The sequence below is a fragment of the Vicugna pacos genome, chromosome 15 (genome assembly GCF_048564905.1).
Source record: "Vicugna pacos chromosome 15, VicPac4, whole genome shotgun sequence".
Lineage (NCBI taxonomy): Eukaryota > Metazoa > Chordata > Mammalia > Artiodactyla > Camelidae > Vicugna > Vicugna pacos.
In genome coordinates, this window is record NC_133001.1 from 52,523,913 (window position 1) to 52,543,757 (window position 19,845).

At 38.2% G+C, this 19,845-nt stretch overlaps 1 long non-coding RNA gene across 4 annotated transcripts in view; it reads left to right on the forward strand.

Annotated features, from left to right (window-relative positions):
* Positions 1-239: 239 nt before the first annotated feature.
* The window catches only part of LOC140685782 (uncharacterized), a 281,092-nt gene continuing 261,486 nt past the window's right edge, over positions 240-19,845 (forward strand). For all 4 annotated transcript variants that reach the window (XR_012059211.1, XR_012059213.1, XR_012059214.1 and 1 more), the window contains exons 1-2: positions 240-390; positions 12,382-12,565. This is a non-coding gene — a long non-coding RNA (uncharacterized lncRNA). The remainder of the gene's footprint in view (positions 391-12,381; positions 12,566-19,845) is intronic.

Sequence of the window (19,845 nt, forward strand, 5' to 3'; positions counted from 1 at the left end):
AAGGAGCCCAAATTTGGTTCGGAAGCAAAGAAAAGCTTTAGTCTTCGCTCACTGCACAGAGAGGTGCGAGTTCCCGCCAAGAGCGCAGGCTCCTCCCGGCAAGCTGTGCGCGGGGCTGCTTTAGAAGGTCCGGTAGGGGAGGGGGAGGAGGGCGGAGTTCTCGCGAGTCCAGCGAGGGCCCGGATCCCAGCGCTGGGCGCAGCCTCCCTGCGCACGGCTGGCCGCCGCCATCTTCAGTCGCTTCTGTGCACCGCCCGCCGACGTGAGGTGTCGGAGCCGCAGCCTTTTCGCTTGAGGAACTGTGGTTTGAGGACCGGGCGCGAGGCCTCTCTCTGCACGCAGCGCCCGGTGAGCAAATGAAACTAGACTGAGCACAAAGGGGAAAAGAAGGTTAGACTTTATTACCCAGATTCTATTTTTATCTCTTGAGGATTGTTCTTGGACTTTGTCAGTGACAAAAAGAGTGTCATTATCTCCATCTTAGATGACAGAAATGAGGGTGGGTGAATTTAACTAAATTCTTGGACACCATGTGCGTTTTACGGGCAGAGCAACTTAACCTGCTTCACTGCCACAGGCAGTTAATGAAATGTTACTCCCGGATGCAAATCCTTGCTAATGGTGTGAAAAAACTGAGAGTTCCAAATTTCTAAATTAAAGAAAGAAATCTTAGTCTAATTTTTATTGTAGTTTGATGTAATTTTTGTATTCAAGGACTAAAATTCTCATTTATGAAATGCAAAAATGAATATATTAATTTTTGCTACCAAAATGGCAGTGAAATTTGTAAAGGAAAGATTTTTTTCAAATAAAATTTTAGTTGAAACCCAGTTTCCAAGCCGTCATTAAATATTAGAGCAGGGAAAAGGCACTAAATAGAAATGTTTTCCTTAACTGTACGTGAATTTACAAAGTACTTCGTTTTGAATAATAGCTAATTCCACTAGAATTCTACTTTAATTGTAGCTGTACTGGTAGATGCCATCACTATAAAATTTGTTTCAATTAACCATTTAGTGAAAAGTATATAGTTAATTTGTATTTAGTTTCAGTTCTTCTCAGTTGATATTTTATTGCCTTAAAAGCCTTGTTAAAGAAACTCATAGATCAGAGATTGCAAATTCATAGGCTGAGGGCTGAATCTGGCCAGCAAATATATTTGGCCTGCAGTTTTTAATTCTTGTTTGTGTTTCATTAATGTTAATGTATTTTATTAAATATTTCAGAAAATTTGATTTGCAATGACTAAAGGAAGTTAGATCCCAGATACCATTTAAGAAATAGGTAATTTAGATTAAAGGTGTTTGAGCTTCTTTAATTGTAAACCAGGAGATGTATCATATTGATTAATTAAAATATTATTATAAATATTTTACATTGATATATTATGTAAATATGTACATGTTTCAGAATTTCTGGAGTAACCACTAAAATATTAGATATCAATTTATAATTTTCTAACTGGTAGAGAAAAATTTAAGAAAATCCTAAAAGATTGAAAGTCAATGGATGCAAAAGATAGAGAGCCAAGAGTTAAGCAAATATTAAATCATCAAGTGATTCTTTAGTTGTACATGCCTTACTTCGGGGGAAGGGTAATAGCATTGACTTCATTAAATCCATTTGCAGAGTTTATTCATTTTTGGAGATTATTGAAGATAGTCCTAGAAGTGCAGAAAGTTATTTGTCTTTGAAATTTCATGCTTTAGTTAAAATTTTCTCTTTAGCTTGGTAATTATGCATGCACACAATTATTGCTCCGAGTCTGCTCAGGGCAATCTGTCTCTTTTTGTATATTCTAAGCATTTATTACATAGCAGAAGATAGATATTCTTTCAGACTTCCTTTTCCTTAAAATCATGACTGAAATATACATGTATTTCATAGGGTCATTCAGTTCTGATATTCAACCCAGTTTTCTCTTTTATAGCTCTCCTTTTATTTTGAGGATAGACACCTTGATATTGCTTGCTTTCAACCCGCATTAACACAAGGTCAGATAAAATGCACAAGCCAGCATTTAGTGCCTTGAATCCACAGTAACATCTAACAGGAATCCATCACCTAAAGCCTGAGAGAGTGACAGAATTTATTATCACTCTCAAACTCCAGCTTTATTTATTTTGTGAGCCGTCTAAAGAAAATAGCACAGTTAATGGGTAATTCAGTGAAGAATCACTTTTCAATTATGTAGGAAACAATTTGTTAGTGTCAGAATGTGGAAGCAGTGGAAGTGCAGCCTGTTTTAAACAATCATTTTTAAAATTTAGATGACATGAGAAATTATTATGGTTGCCGGTTTAAAATGTTTTAGCTTACCATATTCACAGTGAGGTTGCCCTGCTTAAAGCAGCCAGAGTTTCTGGGTGCATGTAACACTATAGTCATAAGGAAACGTGTGTACTAGGCACTACACTCATGACACTAATGTAGATACTTGGCATACATTGTATCTTCATTTTGAAGAGTTGGTTTTCACAATTGCATCCATGTTTATATATATAGAAACTGCGAAACTAAATCCATGCATTTTCAGTCTTGAAGAACCCAAGATGGACGGAGCCAGATACAAGAAAAGTTTTATGTGACTTATACCATATACCAACCGGAGTAAATCGGTCTGGGTCTCTTATCTCCAATGAAGCTGCAACTTAACTGAGAAGAGGAGGTGGGAAATAGGAAGCATTACCTAGCATAGCAGATACAGACAAAATCAGGAAACCTTTAAAAAGAAAAAGGTATCTTGAACTGGTGGGTGCACAGGTGAACACATATGAATGTGGTACATTTGTTTTCTATAGCTTCCATGACAAGTTTCCACAAATTTAGTGGTTTAAACAACACAACTTTTTTTATTTGACAGTTCGGTAGGTTTAATTGAATATAGGGCTCACCAGGTTAAAAGCGAGGTGTTGGCAGAGCTGCTGTCTTATTGGAGGCTCTGGAGAATAATTTGCTTCCAAGATCGTTCAGATTGTTGACATTTGTAGGGTTTTGCTCCAGTGTGTTCTAGGGAGAGGCAGGGTTCCCACATTCTCCCTCGCTTCTCATCCCCCTTCAGCAGTAAAGGAGCCTGAGGCTTACAAGGGATGTTCTAGGTCCTTACTGTTGAATCTCTTCTTTTTTTCCCATTTCTCCAAGATTTGAACCTTCTGTGCTTATGTCCCCAGTTGCCATCAATTTAATCCAGGACTGCATTACCTTTGACTTGGTTCACTTCATGGTGATCTTTAGGTTTGTTTGTAAAAACTGTACCACTTCTTCCAAAATAGAATGGCAAATAATTTCACAGTATAGGGAAGGGTCACTATATTTTCTAATACTTCTCCTTTACAGAAGACTAAATATCTCCCAACCCTAACGAAACAAGATTATCTTATTTTCTTTAATGAGATTACTTGTCCATCAAATGAGAATATTTTTATTTTGAATTTTTCATTTGGAATTTTATGTTGTACCACTTACATTTCAATTATAGTTTTCATATGCCAAGTAGAAATGGATATTCTGATATTTAATATGATTTTCCAGAATGACTCACCAGGAACTCTTCTGTACCCACCTCTTACTGAAAATGATACATGCATATGGAAGTTACAGGTCACAGACCAGGGTCAGGGATTTGATTCTTGCTTAATTTATTTACTAGATTGTTATGATTTTTTGGGTTATATAACATCACTGACCTTACATTTCTCATCTGTGAGGTGAGAATGATACACTCAGTCAAGTGTATAACCATGTGGATTAAATAAAATCATGTATATCTGTAAAAGCATCTGGCGCAAAACACTTTCTCACAGTGTTGATTCTCTCTCCCAGTGCTTACGTTTTAATTGTGTACGTGTTTTTATAGGAAGCTCTGTTGTTGAGTTAAAATGATTAAGTGAAAGAGATGCCTAGATTCTAATTCACTGAGAATGTGTTAATAATAAATGAAGTTTTGAAAACAATAGTGTAAAGAAAATATTAGGGTACATTTCAGAATCCTCCTGCAATTCCCCATGTTGCCATTACAATTAGGTATGTTCCCAGAATGCAGTTGTAAATTTTGTAAATGACTTGTGAATGTCAGCTAATCTTGTTTTAATTAGAGCCAATAGACTGATGTGAGGGCAAGTTTCAAACCTTTATGTCGAATTCTTTCAAGTGTAAAGTGCAGTGAAAAAAATTACTTTTTTTAAGTGAGAAAGGAGACCACTGGTATAATGAATCATCAGTCTCATGGGAGGAAAGACATTTCTTCTTTGAAGCACAAGAAAAATAAATATTTTAAACAGGAAACAACTTTCCTTTGAGAAAGTGTGAAAGTCAAATTCCAAATGTGAAAGCATAAAGCACAGATAACGATCATCATACTAATCATAACAGGTAAAATGCAGTGAGGATGTTCTGTGATCTAGGTAGTGACCAAAATGGTCTTGCTCTTCCCCTAAGCTTGACTAAACTGTAGACAGGGAAAACGTAGAACTGTAAATTCTGTTTCTACCCCTTTGAGATGTAAACCTTTTAAAAAGCCTCTTGTCAGATTCCCAACCCAAGACCATCTTTCTCAAGAACCTGGGAGCCATCGCCTTGAAATGTGATCATCAAGGAAGTTAGTGTCCTTGTCTCGCAGCTTCTGTGGGGAGTTAGTTGCTGAACTTTAGTTGGCACCTTGCTTCCAGTTCTAAAACAATCTCCTGTTAGGAAGCTAGTAGAAAGTTCGCTTTCCCTTTGAGAAATACCAATTAGCAAACAAAGATGGCTTATGAATCCCCCAAGTCCAGCTCTTAAAGCTCCCCCACCCTTTGTTTCAGAGGATTTGCGCTCAGGCTGAGTTCTGTCCTGTCTCTCCTATTACAATAAGCCTTGAGTGGAGTCTTCCTTACCTGTTTAACTGTGTCCTATGCAATTTTTACTTTGAAAATATCTATATGTGGTAATTTCCTTATGGAGCATATAATCACCTTTACCTTTCAACAATTTGATTATAATGATACTAATAAATATACCTGGCTTAGTCAGCATTATATCTGGGAAGCAGTTGGACACTGATCACCAGAATGCTGGATTGTACAATTGGGTTGTGCCATGTGATCTATCAAGGTGGCCTTAACATTCTAAGGGGTCCTTAGCTTCAATATTTTCTGAGGATAAAAAAATGTGTATGTTTAGGGAAGGGTATAGCTCATTGGCAGAGCACATGCTTAGCATGCACGAGGTCCTGGGTTCAATTCCCTCAGGACCTCCATTAAAAAATAAATAAATAAATAAATAAATAAATAAATAAGCCTAATTACTTCCCCCATCCCAAAAAAGAACAATGTGTTAACAATAACTGAAATTTCATCTTGAAAAAATACAATTTAACATACACATGGATATAAAATAAACTTTAAGAATTTGTAGTGGGTAATGATGAAACTTCACAGTCCTTTCTGAGAGTTAGCTACTCAGCTGTTATTAGTCCAGTCCAAAGAGTTTCTATGAAAGCCCAGCCGTTCATCTTGTTCAAACTCTGTCACTATCAGAGGAAGCTCTTAGCCCTGGATTATCTGACATCCCAAAGAACAGTCCTGAAGTACAAAGTCCTATCAATGATTTCTAGGGTACACATGTCGATGTCCAAATTAGCCTTCAGTGTGCAGCCCAGGCTGTGAAGAGCAGACTCTCTGTATCTCCTACCTGGATGCCTTGTGTGTGCACACTCTGTCTTTGAGGACCCTTCACTCTTGAGATGCTGTGAGGAATATTTTAAAATCCTTTTGGATTTCCTCATTTCCTGCATAGCGCAGACTTGGGAAACAGCTCACCTCTTTGCACAGGTTGTCATGACATCCTGGGCAGCAACAGGAAACACGTCTTCTAGACTCAAGAGCAATTTAAGTGCATCCCTGATTGTTTCATTCCAAGTCTGAGCTGCGCCTGCAGCACCACACTATGCACGTAACAATACAGGGACGCAAATGCAGTAATCCACATTTATAGGTGAGGAAGCTAATAGAGAGGTGAAGAACATTTTTTTGAGATGCACGACTAGTAAGTTAACAAGTCTGAATCCAAACCTTATGTCTTCACCTAAATCATGCTTTTCTACCACTTAAATTTCCCCTCTTTTATAAATGTAAAGGACAGCAAGTCACCTTATAGCACACAGATTACAGATGAGGAAACTGAGGGTCAGAAAGGTCGAGTGATTTTGCCCAGTGCCTTCCAGCTCCTAAGTGGCAGGGCTTATACAAGACTTCAGATATTCTGACTCTTAAGTCAGTGTTTCTATGATAATTAATAGAGTAAATATATGAAAACATAAGGCTTCCTAGTGGGGGTAAAGGTTGGGAATTGTTTCTTTTGTAAAAATAATTACTACTGAAAAACTTTCTCCTATAGTAACTATCAGAGCTCCTATTAGTATGAATTCTAAAGCTTATTCAGTTGTACATATTATTCTTTTAGAAGAAAGCTATTGTGGGAGGAGAAAGACTCCAACAATTAATTTTTTTAAGTAGATCCATTCAGCATGGTATTGGTCCAGGATTTCAGAGAAAAATAATCAAGTAGGATGTGGGGAGAGAGAGAGAGAGGCGGGAGAGAGGAAGGGAGAGGGGCAGGAAGAAGACTGACTGATTCTAAGAAATTGGCTTGAATTATCACGGAGGTTGGCAAGTTCAAAATCTGCAGAGTAGGATAGCAGGCTGGAGACACAGGGAAGGGTTGATGTTGCAGTTGGAATCCTAAGGCTGGCTGTCTGCTGGCAGAATTTATTCTTTTGGGGGGGTGTCAGTCATTTTCTCTATAAAGGCCTTCAACTGATTGGATGCGGCCTACCTATATTATGGAGGGTAATATGCTGTATTTAAAGTCTGTTGATTTAAAAGCTAGCCTCAACCAAAAAGAAAAAAAAACCTTCACAGAAACATCTAGAATGATGTTTAAATATCTGGGTACTCTGGGTTAATCAAGTTGACATGTAAATTAATCATCACAAGTGTATACCATGAGCCACTCATTGTGTTGATGCTAATATCAAGGATGAAAAGGAACAAAGCAAAATAGGTTTACGTAGTCTAGGGGGAAGAAAACCAGCAACCAAGTGGTTTCAGCACCGTGAGACACTCTTGCTAACAGAGGCGTCTGCAAGCTAGAAAGCATCAAAGAAATTTACTTGATTGTTGCTAAGGGAACAAGCAGAGGAGGTGTCATGGTAGGAAGAGAGTTTAGCATGGAGCTTGGATGATAAATGAATATTTTCTAAGCCAACAACCAAAAAGAGGACCTCCCAGTCAGAGGAAACTTTCCTGAGGAGCGGAGACTGGAGAGAGTATTGCATATTGGAGAAGCTAGAGATAATCTGTGTATCTGAACCATAAAGCTTAAGGGGCAAGAGAGGGGAGATGTCGTTCAAGGACAGGTGGGAGCTGGATTACGGATGGCCTCCTGAGCCACGCAAAGGCTTCTGCAGCTTATCCTGCAGGATGGGGAAGAACACAAGAATTTATCAAGAGTCTTCTTGCAGCCAGATTTTTGATACCCAGAGCCGTAAAATTCAAGAGAGTAGGGTGGGATTATGACACACACACTCTGAATTGACCGACGCTTTCTGGCCCCACAACTATCCTCTAATATTAAAGATACCCAGATATCTCCCAGGCGGACTCTAAAACCTTTTCTCTCTTCTTTCAAGCTGATGGCGTTAAGACTGCTCTTCTCTCCTTTGGAGCTGCCTTTTCGGCCCAGGAGTTTTTATGCGCTGAAATCAAATGACCAAAATTATCAGTGCCGAGTTATTGTGGTTAAATGATGACGTGGGAGAGGATGGGTAAGAGACAGTTCTACTCTGTGTAGCATCCTGGAAGCCTAAATATTTAGCCTCTTGTACCATGTAGCTCTGAGCATTATTCAAGTTTCGACACTTCAGCACCTCAAGCAAATCACTTCTCAGGGCTTTGGCATCCTCACCTTTAAAATAGAGTCAGAAATCTCTTCCTGGCAGGATACTATAGAGAATTAAAAATAATTTGTAAAAAGTACTTAGCCCAGGACTTTTTGCATAATACTTATCCTAAAACATCGTCCTGCTTGGTCAGATCTTTGAAAGACTGTCTCTGCCCAGCCCTCTCCCATCTGACATAGAGTTTGCTCTCTAATGTTAAACCTTTTGCTGCTGAGTCCAGCCTGGCATCTTGTCCTTCAGTACGAATCTTTCTGCCTGGAGTGTCTGTAATCTGTTGTCTGGTTGGCTAACTCTTCTTATGATTAAAGTCTTAGATGAAGTGCCGCCTCCTCTAGGAAGCCTTCCCCGTTACCATCCCCCCAGCCTGCCTGGAGATGCTTCCTCACTTTGTGATTGCTGTTACCCCTGGACCACTGTGAGCAGTGAGCTCCACAACTTTGTACTTCCTTGTACTTTCCTAGAAATTTATGAAGAGTATAACATGTAGTGAAGGATAAGTGTTTACAATGAAGTAAGTGAAACAGAGGTAAAAGGGCAAAATCAAACATACAGCAATACACAAAGGAAATATTTCCCACAAAAATGTTTTCCACATTTATTGAAATATGCTGGCTTCTTAAAAACTTGTTCAGTGAATTTGGGGATGATATTTCTCCTCCTTGGTGTGCATTTTCTTGTCTGTAACAAAAGATTGAACTGCATGACTGTATAATGATGCCTGTAGTTCTGAATCTGTCTTTCTTTGAAGCAATCCGGTAGAGCAAAAATAGGTATTTTCTTAAGAAAAAAAAATGTGTGGCATTTGAACAGTCAGAAAATAATTGCTCACTGACTGAAAGCCAAGCTGTTTTAGGTCACACCCATCTGTGGTTGTACCTCTGGATGACAGTTTACCAGAGCATCTCTTCCTTCAGATTTGTCCGCCTCCTGTCTCCATCTCCCATGTACTTGTGTGAATCAGTACACGTGTCCCGTTCGTACTCGCACAGTGTGGCTGCGATCTGCCGAGTTTCTCTTCTTTCTTCTAGTCAGAAGTGCTTTGTATTCTCAGAGATCCACAAGGCACCTTACATTCTCAGAAATTCAACATGTTGTTTTCTTTCCAAGTTGAAGAAATCTCTGACTTTAAAGTGTATGCTTAGATCCCATGCAAATGCTTAACCTTATGTATACAGCAGTAGCCATTAAAAACAGCATATTTAATAATTCCTCATAACAACATCACCTCATAACCCCACCAACCAAAATGATTAATTTTGTTTGCATGAACCGTTCAAATCTTATATATTCCATACACCTCTGTATCTGTATTGACATCAATTCATTTGATTGCGATCATAGTCAACAGACCTTTGCATATTTTGTTTTTTAAACTTAGAAGAACTTTTCCTCATAGTTTTCCCAAATGATTTATATTTTAACTTATTGCATTAACATTATTTCTTAAACAATTTTCTTCTGTGATTTTTGTGTAAAAAGCAGAATGTTTGAAATCAGACAAGTCTAATTAGAGTTCAAGCGCTGACAACAGTATGTTGGGTTCCCTTGGACACATCATTAACAATGCTAAGCCATGGTTTTCTTAGTTATATGTGTAGAAAAAATACATAAAACAGAGGATGATCATGAAAAAAATGTGCTGATAAATGTGACAAAGTCTAGTTTGTTGCCTAACTTAAACTCTTGAGACATAAATTGTGTTTTCTTCTCCTGGAAAGTTGAGATTATTTTCTTTTTGCTAACATAGATAATGTTGCAGGTAATACCTTAAATACAGGGTTACATAGTATTTGTTCTCATGCAGATATATGTATCTCTCACATGTATTTCTACATAAATCCATACATGTATTTAGGGTAAGAGCTGTCTGATTAATCCCTATACTTGTTAAGTTAATGGTTCTCTACTGTGGGCAAGTTTGCCCCCAGGGGACATGTGACATCTGTGGTCATCACAACTAGATGGGGAGGTGAAGTTGGCATCTAATGGGTAGAGACCCTGGATAATGCTAAATAGCCCACAAACCACAGCACAGCCGCTCGTAAGAGAGAATTACCTTGCTCAGAATCCCCATGATGCTGAGGCTGAGAAACTCTAGCCTAAATCTATCACAAGGCTTGGCATACCATACATAACCCATAAATATTTGCTTACTCTGTGGGGGTCCCTCTCCCCACTGAGTGTTAAAAAGTTGGGGGCATGAATTTATGATGCTCATTTTCCCTAGCATGTTAATTTTCACATTAAAAGACAAGAGTCAAGAATGACAAAAAATAATTATTATGTCAAATAGATTTATTTTGAAACCATATTTATTTATCTGAAAATGAAGTAGAGTTTGTCCTAATAGTACTTTGTCCTCATGAAGGCATTTTTTTTTCAGGTACAAAACAGGTTAGCATCCACTCTTGCCCACTTTATCAAAAGCCATAATGCGATTAAAATTAATAGAAGAGAATGACCTCCATTATAAATGTTGCCAGTTACCCGTCAGATCAATGAGTATTTAGATAACCTGAACAAGTAACATTCTTAGATCAAAAGCCTACTTAAGGCTGAAGTATACTTGAGATTAAGTTAATTGCAACCCAGGAGGAATAGCGTTAACCAATATTATTCCATGTGATCATTAAAATTAAAGAAAGGTAGGTAAAAACAAGAGCCTTTGGGGAGCTTTATTGGGTTTTACTAACTCAGGAGCTCAACCTGCTTGATGAAGTAGAATGTATTTACAAAGAACAGCTTCACCAAACAGAGAACCATGAGGAATAAAATCTATCTTGGTGGAAAGGATGAGTTTGAATCTTGGCGTTAAAGAACATTTTCACCTTGAAAAAAACTATTAATTGCTTTATCATCATCATTATTATATGATTATTATTTCTTTAAAAGTTGAAAAGAGATGAATAAAAGTTGAAAAGAGATGAATAAAAGAGGGAGCAGTGAAGGTAAAGATGTCTTTTTCCTTAAAAAAAGAAAATTTATAGACAAACTTCCATATATCAAGTATAGATTGTGTTAAAAGTTTACATGCATCACCCCATCCAGTTTAGAGCGTTTAATGATATACGTATTTTTAGTACTACTTTAAAGGTAGAGAAAGCAAGCCATATACAATTTAAATGGATCAGCTGAGACCACGCAGGTAGTAAGTGACAGAGGTGGGATGCATCAGTCTTAACCCTGCATTCTACTGCCCATCCAAGGTAGTAAAGAGAATAATGAGATTTAATGCCAGGTCTCCTGATGCCAAACACTTTTCTTTATTCCCCTGTTAGTGGAAGACTGATAGTTAAACAATGATACCAAATTCAGAATCTTCCTTAAAGACTTCAGTGAGAGTCTCATGTCAGCACCTGTGTTTTTAGTCAGATTCACTCTATGAGATATTTGATTGTGTAGAAACAAGTTTACATGTAATAACAGGAATGCAGTTGGCCCTCCACATCTGCAGTTCCGCGTTAGTGGATTCAAACAGCCATGGACTGTGTCCTGCTGTAGTATGTACTAGTGAAAAAAATCCACATAAAAGTGGACCCTTGCAGCTCAAATTTATGTTGTTCAAGGGTCAACGGTAGTTAGAATTTTGGTGCTCGTGGGAAGAGAGCAAGGAAGATACAGCATATCATTAAGGACAGTGCTTTGCTTTGTTGGCTCGGAGAAGCTCTGTAGGCGGCCTCCTTGGCCATTTGGGGTCAAGTGGAACAATAAACCTGAATTGAGGCATCACTAAGATAATGCCTTCCCACCCTTAGCTGAAGTAGTCATATAGGGAGAAAAATACATTCTTTTCATTTATTCAACAAATATTTACTTGTCTGTTAACTATGTTCCAAGGCACTGTATGCTAGCTGGGGAAGATGAAAATTAAACAATACAGATAAGATCCTTGTTTTCATTAAGCTTCCATTCAAGGCAGAGAGACACAAGATAGACTAGCAAGAGGCATCATATGTTGTGACAGTGACAAGTGCAGCTTGGAGAATAAAATGTGGTAATAAATGGGAGCATCAGCCTGAGGGGGAAGGGGTCTTCTAGAAATCTCTCCTGGGATGGATGCTGGTCAGTGCCATCTTCCCACAATCTCTCTGTGTTGCTAAAGCTGGGTGTGTGGCATCTTTTTTTTTTTCCTCCAGTGGGTGTCATCTTCCCACTTCCCTTCCCTGTCTCTCTCCCGCCATCAGGTGCCACCTTTGCTCCCTCTGCTGTGCTCCAGAGCACTAGGAACTCCCAGAAGAGAGCTTTTACATGTTTCCAATCTGCCTGAACATAGGTGCTGACTGAGACTGTCCATTCTGGGGCACTGGCAGACTTTGGCACACCCTCAAGTACTGGAGGTATTCAAAATAAAATAGTTTACTTGGACAATCACTAAAGTTTGAGAGACAAACAAAAGCCAACCAAAAGCTAGGACAGGACTGAACAATAAGCTTTATCTTTTACAGGAGGCTGTGCCTTCAAGACTCGGGGAGGTGGCTGTTTCATCTAATGCATAGAAACTAACAGAAAATCAAGCAAAATGAAGAAAAAGAGGAACATATTTCAAACAAAAGGACAAGATAAAAACCTCAGGAAAAACCTTAATGAGAAAGAAGGAAACTTGCCCATGGGGACACAGCTACTAATACAGTAAGTCCAAACTAATATTCCCTATTTTGCACAATTTCTTGTACTCTGTCAATCCTGTAGTGTGATTAATTTAATTGGTAATCTGCAAAAGAAGAAATCCCAGGAGGAGGATTTCTAAGAGGGCCAGCAGTGATCGGAGTGTTCTTTGTGGGAAGAGTGGTTTTGAGCCTCAGTGGGGCCTTTGCTAGTTCTCAGAGTGTGTTCCCAGGAGTGGCAGTGGGGTTATTTGGAAATTAGTTAGAAATGCAAATTCTCAGGCCCCACCCGAGACCTACAGAATCTGCAAGTTATGTTGACCTCAGCAATCTGTGCTTTAGCAAGCTCCCCAGAGGATCATGAGACACATTAAAGTTTGCAAACCACTATTTCAGACAAATGGTTGGGAAGAGAAAAGGTATCCATTAAAAAAGAAGCAAGGAGTTAATTTGCAACATAATATTGCAAAGTGAAAGTCTCACCCTCGCTGATGTTTTGTGAATGGAAAATGAATATGGACAGATAGTTGATACAAAGATGATAGACAGACAGACAGACGACAGACAGCTATTCATCCTATCTGTACCACAGATCATGTGTGCATTCTACCTGTATCTGAACTCATTTTATTCTTATTATGTCCCTGGCTTCTTAATGCTCAAAAAAGCAGTTTGGCAATATTCCATCTGGTAAAGAATTGGTAATAATTATCACTTTTAGTCACTTTCACTCAACCTAACTCCAGGAATTAAAAGCATATTTTTCTGTAGAATAATTTCATGAATGTTGATATAATGCCTTCAGACTTTGCCCAGAGTCATTAAACGATGCTGAGTGCAGTAATCCAAGGTCTGAAGCTTCCTCTGTGAGTAGTGGCTTATTAGCTGTTATCAATTGCCAGTCTTAACTGATTCTTTGTAAACTACAAAATATTATTCAAATATTAATTATTGATCTGCCTGCAAGAGAATTCGACATGCACTCACATAAGTTCAGGTGGATTCTTGCATGACAATGTCATACTTTACTTGCTAATAAAATATGAGCTATTTTGGGTAGATTTGATAGAGTAGCTCCCTGGAGATTCAGCATCAACAAGTCAATGAGAAAAGGAATAAAATCCTCCTTGACTGGTCGGCATGCCAGGATTGAAGTCTGCCATGGACTGAGTTTGATGTGTGGATGCTGCTGCTGTGGATTTACAGATGTGCTATGGACCCCTCACACCTCTGCTTTACATTGGTGTCATTATGCCATGTTAGGGTGACAGAGCTGAAACTTGGTCTTAAAGTGGGAATCTTGAAAACTCAGAAAACTGATTGAATCCAATCCTGGTTGACTGAAAGCTCTTTTCTACTCTGTGGAGTCACAATCATAGTGCCATGAAGAAGGATTGGTGTCTGTTTACCAAACCCTTACTACACACTTACTGGGCTGTCAAATGCTCTGTGGAGGATGTGACCATATGTTGCATATTTCTACTTTACTACTCAGCGAGTTTCAGCTCCAGCATCACCCTAGAGGAGCCTTAGCTTAATCATTCTGTGGCTCAGTTTTCTCATCTATAAAATAAACTGAACAATATTATGTAACAAATAGAGTTGGGGTGAAGAAGAAAATGTATTTCAAACTATAATTAATATAATAATGGGTAATTTCTTAAAACTCCTGTAGTTTCCCAATGTTCTATAATGAATATATATCATTAAAAATCGGTAAGTACATTTATTTTCTAAAGAGAACCTACAGTGTTCTGGAAAATGTATTCAATGTCTATTCTTGAAAAAAATTAAATTTTGCCTCTCCCCTCAAGTTGTATATTGTTGCTCTATATCAGATTAGAGGTAAGAATGAAACAGCAGAGACAAGTTAAGGGATCATTCCTGAAGTCTTACAATAATACATGATTAAAGAGAAAAAAACAAAGACATGTAGGAAAGAATTCCTTCTTTTCCAAGTTTGGAATCTGAGTCCTTGGGCAGGTTTCCTTGGCAAGTTTTTACAGAACTGTGATTTGGGGCGTCATAAAAAGCTGCACTGTCAGTCTCTGTAGAGAGATGCTCAAACCGCCAACATCTGTTTATCTGCAAATCCCACCCTCCGTTCAAACTCCCCAAAATTCCATTAAACCTGCCTTGGTTCTTTCAAACTAGAAACTCTGCGTACCTCCTCTGTACTCAGTGGGTTCTTTATCTGTGCGTCTCCTAAGAGGTAAGCCTAAGGAAGTGTTGGCAAGGAGGAGAGGGTTATTATTACACTGTTAAGAAAGAAACGTGAAGAAGACAGGAAAAAAAATTCTATATACTCTTCTAAAGACATTAGGTATTAGTATTTTGGCTTTATTATGTTCCCTACTTTTTCAATGCTTATTTGGTGTGTTTTGTTTTACATAATTAAAAGCAACTTGTAAAAATATAAAATCAGCTTGTAAAAACAATCAAGTTTTACATGTTAAATGTGGCATTACAATATCATAACTTGTCTGGTCACTACACTCTTCTGGATACGTCATTTTCTAACACGTAGCCCAAGTTTTCATCGATTGTTACCTACTAACTAGACCACAAATTGGATGAAGCCGCAAACTGTGTCTGCCTCATGCATCTCCCCCAGGGTCTCCCCATGGGAGATTGCAACAAATATTTGTGTACTGAATGGCTTTCTCTTTTATTGCATTTTGGAACCTGTGAAATACATTGTGTTGTTTAACAGTGACAATCCCTTAGGAAAGAGTAGACCTTTTTACTTATTTCACGGGTTATTTAACTTCTGGGAGTGAGAGGTCAAAAACACATGACCATCCATCCGGAGTCTTTTGTCTCAAGGCTGATGTTCTTCCTACATAGCCAGCTGGCTGAAATGGAAAGAATATATGGATTCCAAGGGGATCTGTTCACTTGGATTTATACTCTTCATAGGATGGCCACGCAGCTCTTCCTGGTGATGCTTAGGACAGGAATACTCGGAGAGATTGGAGGTATTTCCAAATGAATTCCTCTTCAAATCTTCAAACACATATGGTGCCAGAAGCATTAATTTGATGAATAGGCCCTGAACCTTTAATAAATGAAGCTATGATGGCAAATATCAAATCCTTCAAACAAAATCAAATTCAGGAGTTCAATTTAAATCTTGGCCTAGTTTCAGGCACATGAAAAGAAAAATTAAATCAGCTTTAGGAAGCAGAGTATTCATATTTTACCTTTATTATTAAACAATTCTTAAAACCTCTGCCTTTTTGTTTCTCCACACCACACAGGAAAAGGGGCCCTATAGCATAACCTCCTGTCTGACTCCCTGTGTATTAATTAAAACAAATGGAGAGACAGGAAGTTTTTATTTTAAAAGCTATTCAAAGGTGAAGGAAATATATCCCAGGAGTAAGCAATTAGAAAAACTTACAATTGTATTTTATTATTTTTTTAATCTTATAAATAAATAGAATCTCATTCCGAGAGGAAGTTTAAGAGGAATAATGTCTACTGTTCTTAAGCGCCTACTCTGTGACACGTGTAATTCTAGGCTTTTTTAATACCCTAAGTCACTACATTCTTTTAAGACTGCTATTAGTATCGATCACGCACATATATATGTGTGTGAGTGTGTGTGTGTGTTATATATATATATATATATAAGAAATCTTGCCATAGTTATATGCCTATTATAGAATGAATTGAGGTCTTTGATTTCAAGATGTCTTTTCTCTGTGGACTACCCAGCTATCACTAAAGATCTATAATTCATTCTGCTTAAAATATAATGTTTTTTTACTATTGCCCATAATGTATCTATTTTAATACATAGTTAATATTTTATATTGCCCATCATCAGGAGAAATTGGTATTCTAGAAAGAAATGCCATCTCTCTCCTAAGAACTTTCTCTGCATCAAACAAACAGCTGTTTAGCTCAGGAGTATGTGCTGCGAGTCTGAGAAGAATAAATGGTCTACCACGTATTCGGTGCTCTCTGTGAAGAAGGATTGTACTTTACATACGTGATTTCATTTGGTCCTCAGAAAAATCATTGAAATAACCTTTTGAGATAGATTTGTGCGAAATAGCCGATGGCTTATCACTTAATAGCATCATCAGTTTTCCTTAAACTGAGCTGAATTAATTGTAAGTCACACCAGGTTTGAAATGCGCAGGGTTACAGAATCTATGTTACTGATTTTTGTTTGTTTGTTTGTTTCCCCAAAGTGTGGCAGTAGTGACAGAGAGAGTAGTAAGGGTTGAGTGGTTGCAGGCAGAGTGTAGCATTCCAGAACTTTCTGAGAAAGACCATGTCTATGGCCAAATCTGTAAATACTTTATTTCTCAGATTATATGCTGTTTTATGGAGCTTGCAAGCTTCCTTTTATGTGGAAAGGAGATAGCTTTTGTGACATTAAGTATCACTAAATAGTCAACTAAAAATAACAGGCTGAATTTATATGTGAGAGTATCTGAGAAATTTTTGCAGAGCAGAAAATTCATGGCAGTACAGTGTACTGACTGACTGTATCACACTAGATCAAATATTAGCTTTTACTGGTTAGCCACATTTTTTTACTGTTTAAACCTTAAGATTTCTTTGATACCAAATCTATTTGATGTGTGCAAAACTGAATACTTGGAACAAGTCTACCGTCTCAACTACTGACGGATACTCACAGCCATGCTGGGAGAAGGGAGGTCAGCTTTTACCATCGCTGTGTTACCAGTGTGAACACTGTGGCCTTGGGGTTTTAAGGTTATTTTAAGGTCAAAAGTTATTAGTGGCAGAGATTGTGCTTAAGTAATTTGACTTTAAAGGATTTCAGTTCTCAAGTTAGATCCTTAGTTTTAAAAACACAATGGATGTGATGTTGTGGCAGGTGAGCATAGATCAGGGCCATCAGGTACACACAGTTGTAGCTGGGGAGAGGGCACAGGTGTGGTCAGTGACACTAAGCTCCGATGGTTATTATTCAGAGGTCAAAGGCAATGGGCACTTTGTAAACTACTAATTTTTCTACATCTATACTCACTTCAGGAAGACTTGACTGTAAATATAGAGCAGGTATTGGGGAGCGACAATCATTGTTCATTCAAAAGTATTCAACATAACGTTGCCTTCTGCAGCTGGCTTCCCACTCACTTTTCCAAATCTATTTTTAAACGTCTTAACTTATTTCCATCTATTTCTCATTTGAGCAAGGTCTATTTCCCAGGCACCACGCTACGTGCTGGTTCTACAGGGTGACAAGACAAAGTTTCTTTACTGATCAAACAAATATGTTAAGGGAGAAAGACATTCAGTTGAAGAAAAAAAAATAAACATTCAGTTACAAAATGAGTCACTTTATCAAAACGGAGTTCACAGGGAATCCTAGGCCTTTCTGAAGAGGCGACATTTAAGGGGACATCCGCATGACTCCAGGAATGAGAAGAGAGCATGTGGGATAGGAAAGGGCAGCCTAGATAAATGCCCCAAGGCGAGAAGTGACCTTAAATAAAGTCACGGTAGCTGGAACAGAAGAAAGAGGAAGAGTAACGCAAGATAAGATTTGAAAGGGGAGTGGAGCTGCAAATTACTAAGACCCTTAAGCCATTGCATTAGATACCTGGGGCTGCTGTAACAGAGTGTCACAACAGCAATGTATTCCTTCACAGTTTTGGAGACTGAACGTCTGAAATCAAGGCATTTGTAGGATAGAATTCTTCTGAGGGGATTAAGTAGATGAGGATTGAGTATCAGGAGAGGGTAATACAGATGCATGACCCTCTCCTAGCTGCTGGTGCTGGCTGGCAGTACTTGGTGGTGTTTGGTTTGTAGATGCATCTCCAGTTTCTGCCCCTGTCTATGGAGCGTGTTCTTCCTGGGTGATTCTGTCTCTTCACATGGGCAACACTCCTGAAGGCACCAGTCATAATGGTTTAGGGGCCTGCCCTACTCCAGCATGATCTCAACTTAACTATTTCCAAATACATTTACATTTTGAGATACAAGGGGTTAGGACTTAATATATTTTGTAGGGGAAGAGGACACAATCCAACCCAAAAACAGCTGTATTGCTGTATTAAAGGACTTGTATTTGTCTTCAGAGCAAAGGAAAATCACTAAAAAAGTGTATGCATCCCCCTGATAAATTTTTGTAAAATATGAAAAGGCAAGAGAAGAAAAAGAAAGCAAATTAGTAAGCTTTCGCAAATACATTAGGATGGTAGGAGGTAACAGTGGCTTCAACTCAGACAGCAATACTAAAGACAGAAATAAATACATATGGCATGAGCATCAGCAGAGGGGAAATAGATTTGAGGATGGCAGCAGATCAATAAAGCATTATGAACTTGTTAAGCTTGGCATGCTACTGAGACACCAAGGAGAAATGAAAGTGAAAAACTTGGGCACGTAGGAGGAGCATCATTCAAAAGGGAGGCTGAAGATATAACTGTAGGACTGATACATGCACAGATGGCCCTTAAAAAGAGGAGTGTGAATGTCTCTTAAGGAGCATATAGGACAGAGGACAGAACAGGGTTCTGGACTGAATTTAATCCAGATAGAGGAAGAGGGTCAGAAAAGAGGACGAAGCAGTATTGGCCTGAGAGGTAAAGGGAAAAACAGACAATAGTAATAAACACCATTAGAGAATGAGATTGCGTACATTAAGAGATGAAAGAAAGTGTTTCCAGAAAGGAGAGTTGACAAATGTTTAATGCTGCTGAGAATAAAGCAGATGAGGACTGAATATCAGTATAGGGTAATAGAGATGCTATTTTTATCTTAGAAGAGAATGCCACGTTTATCAGCAAAATTTCATATATAAGGGGTGGTATACCGCTGTGTAAGGAAAGTTTTACAATGTAAATAAATAACCTTAGACCCATTTTGTTCCTGGCACAAATCTCAAAATCATACATTGATAGCGTTAAATTAATAAGGTCCTGAATACATCCCAATCTCTTTTTTAAAGGCTTCTTTGAATGCTATCTAATCAGTGTGAGTCCCACAAGCCTCCAAGCGTATTTTGCAGGAATAATTGAAAGCAGTTACTTTGTATAGTTTTGTATAGAAAGTACTGATATGTTTCTCAATTTTCAGAAATCATCAAGTAATCTATGAATAGTTTCAGCTTTAATTTTTGAAAAGCGATGTCTGTTTCTGTGTTGCAGCATTCAGATGACATCCCAGGGCTTTCTGTTATTTTTTTCCCTTATAATTGTCTCTTTTCTACTTCTCATAGTGAAGGATTTGCAAAGTGATCAAGGAAATTAGGTGTAAAAACTAGTCAATTGTATGAGCTATAGCCAACACCAGCAAACATGCCATGCCTGAAAT